Source organism: Rhagoletis pomonella, unplaced genomic scaffold (assembly GCF_013731165.1).
Source record: "Rhagoletis pomonella isolate Grant_MI unplaced genomic scaffold, Rhpom_1.0 Rhpom_scaffold_00013, whole genome shotgun sequence".
NCBI lineage: Eukaryota > Metazoa > Arthropoda > Insecta > Diptera > Tephritidae > Rhagoletis > Rhagoletis pomonella.
Window position 1 is genome coordinate 1,181,884 of NW_023458567.1, and position 10,441 is coordinate 1,192,324.

General features: G+C 37.7%; 1 protein-coding gene across 1 annotated transcript in view; it reads right to left on the reverse strand.

Annotated features, from left to right (window-relative positions):
- Window positions 1-10,441, reverse strand: part of LOC118748447 (basement membrane-specific heparan sulfate proteoglycan core protein) — a 219,569-nt gene extending 209,128 nt beyond the window's left edge. The window contains exon 1 of the mRNA XM_036482885.1: window positions 10,355-10,441. The gene's annotated coding sequence lies outside the window, so the exon portion shown is untranslated. The remainder of the gene's footprint in view (window positions 1-10,354) is intronic.

The window sequence follows — 10,441 nt, forward strand, 5'->3', positions numbered from 1 at the left end:
TGTTAATAAACATAACGAGATTGCGTTACTTTGTGTGCCACATCACTCGGGAGTACCTGGTAATGAGACACCACCCCAACCAGTTATTGCAATTCCCACTTCCGCCATCGAAGCCACCATCAGAGACTCAGCAATGACTCGGAGGTATCAAGTGTCTGCAGGAGGGCGAAACTCATATTAGCTTCACTTGTTCTAATTGAGCAGACGGGACTGCAGACTACTTCTTGGACTGCTGGCTGGTCACTTCATGTGACGCAAACACCTGACCGTGCTAAGCGAACATGACAACTTCCATTTGGCCATCCTGCCTTGAAGGGGATGAAACGGCGGGTGACTTTTTGTGCTTCAGCCCCCGTTTTTGCAAGAATTAGGTAAGAGGGATTTGGCCGTGATCTGTTGAGAGATGAACACCTGAGTTCTTTGTCACCCAAAAACCTGCTTTCGTATATCGCGCAGATGTAAAATAGAGTAAAAGGAACTGAGTCCTTTTTTCTTGCCTGGTTCCAACAAAAAAAAAATACTCTTATTTGTTTTTTTATCACTCGTATCACTTCATCACTTTAAAAGGAGGAAAAAAGAGGCATAGAAAGATGACTTCATAATAGCACAAAAATCCAGTAGCCACTCATTAAAGTATAATCGAGCTTAGAGAAAAATATGCTCACAGCAGCGTTTTTGACAGGCTTTTGTAATCACAGGAAATGTAAATTAGTGTATATCCTTAAAACCATATTAGATTAGAAGAAAATATTCCGCTGGAAATTTCCTTCAAGAATAAACTCAAGAGGAAATAGAGTTAATGAGAACAGAATGAGCTAACAAATTCTATTATTTCAGCTTGCCAGCTATTAGTGCTTTTGGAAAAATAGTTCACAAGCCAGACGAGAAGTACAAAAGTGAAGAACGAATGCGGCATACTTTTAGGCACTTGAGCAAGCGAATACGTAATTTGCTTTTAAAAAACAGCACTAAATTATTTCCAGTGACTACTATTTCCGTTTTCACTGGCGCTTTCCACCGAGCACAGTTCACTTTTCATTTACCCGCCTGCTGGATTTCTATTTTCTACAAATTTCTACAGTTACAAGTTCGTACTTTCAATAACTTCCGCATCACGTTGCATTTTACCCGTCCACACTTGCAACATGTGTCAATGTGGTGCTTGTGTAATTTTCGTCACTCAATTTGCTAAAGTTGTTGCGGTTACTAAAACTTGTCGCCATGCACACCACCTACATGCAGCGCATTTTTAACAAGGTTATATAAATCACCAACCAGCCAGCGAAATCAACTTGTTGCAAGCAAAGTTATGTAACTCAAATGTTGAGCAAATAAAAATCAAAGAAGCAAATGAAGGTGTAATGTAGTTTCAGCCACAACCATCGTTGAGACGCGGCACCTGGAGTTTAATTGGCCGCCGACCGCAGACACCACAGCAGCTTAAGCCACAAAAGTAGTCGTAGGAGGGAGAGGTGCTGCAAAATCGGGACAACAAAAATTAAATTTAAAGTGCCAGGCAGGTGGCACAAATAGCAATGTGATAAGCACACAAAAAAAAAAAACCAAACGAAAAACAAAAACAGACGACATTTTTCTCTATACAAGTGAAATAAGCTATAAAAATAATTTAAGTAGCAATCAGTGGCGTAAACTATCCGAAAATGAAAAACATTTTTCTTAGGCAGAGCAGCGTGCAGCCACATCATTTCGCTTGCAATGGCGAGCAATTTCCCGGCGTTAAAAGTGAATAAAAACAAAAACAGGCAGCTGCAGTGGCAGTGCCAGTAAATTGGTGCAATCAACGCCGGAAGTGCGGAAGCTGTAGTAGCTGCAGGCGTACAGGCAAACAGAGCAGGCGAGCGAGGGAGGGCAGCTGACAAAATTTAAGAAAAATTTAGTAAACTACTGCGATGAGATCCGAGGAAGGCGTTGGGCTGTTATTACACCAAAGTCCTCCGCTATGCATTCTGGCTAAAAGTCTCTGGCAGATTCAAACGGAAAATTTAGATTGTGATTAATAGTAATGAAAGCCTCTTATCTGGTTGAAAGATAGCCTAGTCACGGATTATTTGCTCGTTTTCTATTAGTTATTCATTAGTTGCCTGCCAAATCATCCCCTACTTTTCGCCGCCCCGCCTTTGGTGGCTCTACATTTTTTTTTTTTATTATCCACTCACTCGTCTGATCTTTGCCTCCATGAGCTGCAATTTTTGGCGTGAAAGTGCAACCACACGTACGTGACACCCGGAAATTACGAAGTAATTGAGCGAACTCAACTTTTGCCTTGGTGCTGTTTGTTTTTTTTTTTTTGTTTTTTTTTTTGAAAATGTGGGCAATTGTGCGCAACGGCTAATAATAACATTTGGCTACAACTGTCACTTTCGGAAGTGCCACTGCACGCGTGTGTGTGCTGCATGACAGCGGAATGTCGTTGGGACACAATGGAGCGGAAATCATGCGGCGAAAAGTTATTTGAACGGCATACTTACATATAACATACGTATAGTATGTGAATGGTGTCAGAATATAAGAAACAAATTAGATTGTTAAATAGTAGTTAGCGAATCTGATTACTGTTATGCAGCTGAGTGGCGCTTTAAAAGCTTCAACGATACGTTTGGCTAAAGCCTAATAAACTACTGCTGATTGCTCCACCTCGAATGTTACAAAGCATGCCATTGCCTAACTGTAGTACCTTCATTTATTATTTTTTGTGCACTTCTTAAACGGCTTACAAAATAATTTCTTGAAGTACGACGCAATGAAGCTTTCATATAACGAACACGCACAATTTTTTTCTTTATATGGGAGCAAACCGGAACCACTTGGATAAAAGAAAGTTATGAAAACTCAACAGTAATTTCTGGCCATTTGAAACATGCACTTTATTACACTAGAATTCAATGGGCTATAATGCGCTGCATGCTCAGAATCTTTCTAGGAAATATAATTAAAAAGGCTTGACATTTTTACGAAATTACGATTACGATTTTTCTTAAACATTGCACAAAGTTTGAAACTTAGATTTTCACTATATGTGAAAGAAATAACCAAAATTAAATAACAACAAAAATAATATGTTAAAACTTGTTAAGATGTGGTGCGGCTAAATTTTTTCCGGCCACTGTATGTGCCCTGGTGTATTAACAGGCATGCATAGTGGAGAATTTTTTCAACAATGTGATCACAAATATCGAGGAAGTTTCCGAAGTTTGCTTTACTAATATCAGTACTGGGGCGGACGTATTTTGGCCTAGGAAATTTTCTCAATTGTATTCTGTGTTCGCAACTGTCTTCGTAGGAGGATTAAGGGAACCAGAAAGTCATTCTGTGGTCCGCCCAAGGATGCACTGCAGAGCTTCTAAGAAAAAGTGGAAGGCTTCAGAACTACTTATACTACCTGTAATTCTAATACGCCTACACCTTGAGCAAAAAGCATCGTATCTATCGGTTAAGATCGTTTCATAATCGAGTATCTTTCGTTCTACAGAATTTTGTAGTCGTTTCTTCTTAAATCTATTTAGCTATGCTACATTTTATAACCACACAATCCCAGACTCGTGAGCTTTTGAATTGCATAAATAGAAATGTGTTGCCTCAAGGAACTTCTAAGAATCTTTTAGTAAACTTTTTCCAACAAGCTGACTTTTACATATTGGCTTCTAGCAAATATTTGCAGACTCTTACATTCCTACAGCGTTAGTTTAATTTTCTGCTTATACAATATATATGCCTCTGTATGCACAAGTTTATTTGTGCGCTTCATTGCATGGCAACTTGGAAAACTTGCAAGCGTTTCCCCTGCTTGCACATAAATACTAAGTAAGTTGGTCAGCTGGCAATTAAAACAAACTTAGAAGTTTAAGCTGTGCCGCTTGGGCTTTGCATAACCCACAAAGTGAAACTATAAAAGTATTTGAAAGTGAGGTGGCCTAAGTGCGTAAGGCGACTATCAAGAAAGGAGGCACGTTGGCGTATACGTAACATAAGCACACACACACGTGCAGTGCTGCTGACCAAAAGTACGCAAAAGACAGGAGGACATGCATGCGAAATTTGCTTCGATAAGAGCACAGATTATTGAGTACAGTAGCCTTCATACTGCAGCGATTTAATTGATGATAAGTTACGAAAGTTTAGTTGGCTTGGAGGACAAGAAGAAGGCTGGAAATAAAGCGGCTACTAAGAATCAGTTCTATTTTAGCGCTTTTCGAAACCTGAAAAGCCTGTTTTTTCAGCTGTCATTTCAACAGTAGTGTATGGGTTTAAAAATATATCGAAATGACCCAGCTTAGAGGATGCTTTTCGGCTGCAAATAGACTTAAATCGCGCTAAGTTTACTCGATCACAGCGTAATTGGCCTACTTCAGCCAGCTTTTGCTATGAAATTTTTATTTTGATATGCTTTGCTTACCCAACAGTTTGTCGGGGCTTGCTGAAGCCCTAAAAATGGCAATTGTGTGGCAACACTCACCGCCTACAACAACGTTTGCTTTGGCATCCTTGAGTGCTGTAGAGGAAGTGTTAGCGAAAGCTGGTTTGGGCGGAAAGGACTAAGTTAAAAAATGTGATTGTTACACAGACAAGAACAAATAAACGTACATACATAAGTAGTTGTGAAGAAAAGGTTCTTTGAATTTATTGAAAAAGTTCGCCAAAGTGGTGCTTAAGAAGAAATAGAAACCTGAAAAGAGGTGGGTTGTTGAACGTAGCGTGTGCTACTGATGCCATTAAGAAGAGAACGTTTAATGTTAAATGCAAATAAATTTTGTGAAATATTTATGCAATTTTAGTACTCGTAATGAGGGTAAAAGATGATAAGTGGTCATTAAAAGGAATTAATCAGGGTATTCTTTTAAACTCTTAAATGCCTCGTAAACCGTGTTCGACTCGCTATCCACCTTTTAAAATTTTTATGAGCAGTCTTTTAAACAAAATGCGTAAATTTAAGCCTCGAGTTCACTGCGTAAACAATGTGGTAAACTTACAAGGAGGACAAACTCGAAATAAAAAATGTTTAAATCTGAGTTATTATAATTTTTGCGAAAATATTCACAGTTTTTTAAGCAGCGACTAGAATTTCTTTCCAAAGAGGACTAAGTCTTTGATTTCTTGACACTTTGTTTAATGAGGTGCGTTCGTGTAAGACTCTGTGTAAACTCTTAAATTTACGCATTTCGTAATTTTGCACAATTGGATGAATACCTTTAATATAAAAACACATACACACATGCGTTTATGTCCACTTAAAAAGGTGCAGCCCAGTAAGCCACTTAGTCAAAGCTCATAGAGAAAAAAATCTTTTCCATTTATTTATGACTACTCAAAAAATACTCTAGTAAAAGAATAGTTTCGAAATACTCATGCAATCTTTGAAAATTAAATTCCACCGATGGAACTGGCACATGGAACGCCAATGTCAGAGTCATATTTTGCCTTTAAAAGCTTTTCCCCAACACTTTGAACTAATGCGGATGACAAGTGCCTAAAAGTATGCAACATATAATGGATGAGAAATACGTACTTCTCTATTCGTCAACTGAACATATTTATGTATCCATTTACTTCTCATTTGACTTAATTAATAATATATTCAAGTATATCTTGGAAAAAACACAAACTCTGGGGTTTTTGTGACGGAAGTCGAGTTTTAGGGTTAATCAACGAAGGGCCAAGAACGTGAAAGCAACTCAGAGCTACATAGTATATTTAAATTTACAAGCATACATTTCTTTAAAAATAAAAATTCACTCCGAAAAAAATTATCGAAATGTGTTATCCCTTTTTCCTATTTAACTGTAGATGTTTCCGTTCTTTTAAAATCCCGCAGTTCTAGGCCAGCGATGGTTCTAGATGCATTTTCCTCTTAGAGTCTTGTAAAGCCGCGATTCTTAGCAAAACAGCCAGAGAAACTTGTAGCTATGTCTTCATAGCATCATGTCTTTTTACTTAGGTCTAGCGTTAAAAATTTGCATATGTGTTCTTAGAGTATTCCGACAAATACTTTTTAGTATTGCACTGTTTCTTTCAGACTCCAAAAATGGCCTACCCCTCCTTTACTACTTAGACTCTCCCTACTCTCAGTAAGCAGATCGATATGGTTGACAAACCAAGAGCCTTAAGTCAGTTAATACCGCATCGACAATACTTTTGCATGGTTTGGTTGGTTGGTCTAATTCCCTACTATCTAGCAGTGACCAATACCTGAAAAATGTACCGCATACTTATTTCTTTTAAATAGTTATTCAGTAACAGAAATTGCACTGCAATTTATTTCAGAAATCATATTTTTATATAAATCCTGAAATAAAACTTTATTACTCTACGTAAAAGTAGACTACATTAAGAAATTGTAAAAAAATATGTCTCAACAAATCGAAATATTTCAGCGTCAGCGCACCTCCGATTTGCAATCTATCTTTAGGCGCTCTTTTGTGCAATCCGTCTGGGCGATGCAATACCATAGATACTCAGACAATGGCGCGTGGAGAAAACGCTCGAATATTACAGCTACAACTTTGGTAGATTGCTGTGCACACTTATGTATTTAGTTTATGCAATTCGCTTCTAGAAAGCACGCGTTCAATGCATCAAACGCCCGGCGATTGGCTTTCGACGATTTGCGTCATCGATGATGAGTTTTATGTAAGCGAGCAAAGCGCATCAAATGTATAGTCGCCTGGGAGTATGCAAGCAATAATAGTGCGACTAATGTAATTGCTTGTAACTTTAGAAACAACAACAAACACTACTACAAAAATATAGTAAATTCGAAAAGTGAAATATGAGCCGGCACGCAATTGGCTCAGCTTGAGTTCAACACTTGAGTAAGCGCTTAAGTAACAGTTACAGCAGAGGAGCGGATGTGTGGGTGAGAGTCCTGCGGCTAATAATTGATTAAGAGCGTCGAAGTAGTGTTTGGTAATTAAATTGGCTAAATGTGTTTGTTATTAAAATAGAATTGAACTGTTAATTAAATGCAATTAAAGCAACACTATATTTCTAAGCGTGATGGTTAGTTGATAGTACATACTATAGTTAATCTGCTTGGTGGAATAATACGCCTGCCCATCCACTATCTTAAGTGCAATATTTAGCGAAAGAATAAAGCAGATAGCAAATGAAATCAGTTTTCATTTAGCTAAGGAGCAAACAAATTTATTTTCAGTTTTATTAATTCCTTGCTTTCCTTTTTTAATTTTTACACTTCTCCAGTTCCCACTATTTTTATCGCTTTCCAACCAATCTCTATTGCGACAAAATGGCAAATTTCCCATAAAAACTTTCATTTCGATTGCCACTAGTTGCCGAAAAAACGTGGCAAAAAAGCGAATAGAAAAAAAAAACACGTGCAACAGCGCAAATAAATTCTAAAGTTTTGAAGTTTGGTGACAGACGCGCGCTGCCAATTTTCGACTTTTATTTGATGTCGACGACGGTTTGAGTGGCCAATTACTCCTGTTGAAAAGGAAACTGCAAAAACAAAATTGAAAATGATTTCTGAAAAAATATTAAAAAATTATAAAAAAAAAACAATTTTTTAACAAAAACGAATGGCTGAAAAGGAAACTGATTGAAACTAGAATAGTGAAAATGGATTTTTCTTTGTCACCTGCAACAGCGTAAGTAAGTGGCAATCAATGGCTGGCAATTGCTGTCGAAATGCGAATTTTATGATCAATACAGCGGCGAAGGAGGTGAGCTGTGCTGGCGCAGCCGGATTTGACTATTAGGGAGAGGATTAGCACTGACAGTCGCCATTAGCTGAGTGGAAAATAGCATGAGGAAGAGCTGAGATATAAGCTCGCAGTGTCTACTTAGTGGATGATTAGAGAGAATGTGTGAGTAATTGGTTATAGTGAACGCTGACAGAGTATTGGATTAGTTTGCGGCAGCTTATTGTAAGTGGAGACACACGGCCTTTTTGATAATGAAAAGTTAACACAAAATAAAGTAACCTGAAGCCTGTTATATATCCATACCCGATTGAACTGTAGTCTTCCGCTGTCCCACCGGGACGGTAATTTTCTCGTACAGCAGCGCAGAGAACAAGTTTGACTCGTTTTTCATGCCAACCGGCATACGAGCTCACTCATGTGGCTCTGTAATCGCCGTTGAAACAGTCATCAGTGTGACATATATATATGTATGTATATTTCACTGTCACGCACATCTATTTTGTAACTACAGGAAGCTCCTACTGTTATCGTAACGTAAACTTTAGGGAGGTCATAGGCATATTATCCAACAAATCTATTTACCTACGCTGGCACGCCTGGCGTCTAACGCCCTCGACTCGTTCAAATTGTTTGTAACTTGTGGGTTCAAGCTTTTGGCCGATAAGGGAACAAGGTAAGACAACAAATTTTCAAACGTTTTCATATTTGAAAAAGTAAAGGCCATGAAGTTCAAATGTTTAGAGATCTACTTTAATCCGATTACACTACGATTACGATTTTTACCTATGTACATACATGCAATATACATTTGAATGAGTGTATATCGATATTGTTATCGTCATCATTAAAAATTTTGTTATCTAAAGCTGGTCGATATTACAGTCGTTATCGATAAAAATGCATGTAAAATTTAGCTACAGATTTTTTATATCGCTATCTATCGATATCGATATTGTTATTTTTATCGAAATGATATCGATGTAAATATGGGCAATGGTATTATTAGCGTGATGCAATCCTAATAACCCGATTATTATTGGAAGTCTCTTGAAGAGAACTAGAGCCTTCCGATCGAAAAATATAGATTTTCAAGAATTCAACACCATTTCTACGAAAAGTTGCTTCCCTATAGAAAACATTTGGAAAGATTTGAGCGCTTCGAGCAACCGCTAAATAGTTTTTTTATTTCAAATTAAAAAAAGTATGAGTATATTTTTTCGATATAGAACACTCTTAGGGGCTGAGTCCACCCTAATGCACACACTCGCATTTCAATTGCTCATCAAATGGCATTTCAACGAAATCATTTTAAAAACTTCTATTCATTTGGTACGATTTTTTAAAAAGACCTAAACAAAAATATAAAAATAAGGCAGCAGTTAATTCTGCAGCAAATAAATACGGCAAATAATATCATCGTAAAAAGTGCGCGCTGCTTAATCAGATAAAAGATAATAGAGACAGAAACCGAAACCGAAACAGACGCAACGGCATAGGCAGCAAGGCGGTGAAGCAATCGCCGGGGCCAACCAGCCGAATGAGCAATTTTCAGCCAATCCGCGGATGTGTAATAAACTTTCGAAAATTTCGTGTAAATAAAAGCCACCGAACAAGTAAGCGAGTAAGGCCAGTAGCCAAGCGTTTAAAGGCCGCAAGAGGCCAGAGAGAGGTGGAGTAGTGGTGGAGATTATTCGTTGGCGGTTGCCACAGCACTACGCTGTATCAAGTTCAAATAAGAATTCTTATTTTTGGCGCTTTTTTTCTAACCATTTACAGATTTGAGTATACGGCCAAATGTACACAAAGATTGCCATATTTACATAAATTCCATGCAATTGTTTATTTACTTTTTGCTCAATTGTTTAGCTCTTTTTAACTAAATATGTATGTATGTATGTACGTATATGCGCGTACTTGGCGGGCTGTTGTCTTTGGCGCTGGTGGCATTTGCCAGAGCCAGTTGCCAGTAGAAGTGGAAGTGAATTACAGCGGCAAATCCAAATATTTACCTTGCCATATATTAAAAATGTGCTACAACATACGCAAACAACAACAAAGCTTAAATTTATTAGGCTATGCTGCAGAAGTGGTATTCAATATTCACTTAAAATCTAGCGAAAATAATTATTTTATTTTTAGAATTCGAAAGCTAAAAAAAAGTGTTGAAACTATTCGAGTGCCTCAAAATTTCGATTGCAAGACACTAATACATACATACATATGCATGTAAATAAATAAGAATGGCGATTGGTGTAAGCATATTAAAGCGAATTGCTGCAGTTGAAGGCCAAAGGCTCGGAGTCAAGGCCAAATTTTGTATTTGATTTAGATTTGGATTTTTTTTTTTCTGCAGCCCGTACAAAGCGCGAAGTTTGAACTTTGCCCCCAGCGTTGCTTGGAATTTTATTCGTAATAGAATATATTGAATAAAACTGAAGTTGCATGCAGTAAAATGTTGCAGCAATCAATATTACAATGAGTTCAGATACAAAAAGTTCAAGAATGAGTTCAGATACAAAAAGTAATAAAGTGATGATTCACTTATGAAATGAAACCTATATTGCATCTTTCATGGCATAGAAAAGCTTCCAAATTTTGCGTTTGATTTTGAAAAACCAGCGCACTTTAATCAGGTCCCCGATTAACAGTCCCCACCCGCCCGTATCCCCACTTACCTTCTTGCATTGCTGCTTCGTACAACTTCTTCCTGCTTTAACTGCTGGTGTAACTTGACATATTGTGGCACTGTGTTGTGGGCCCAA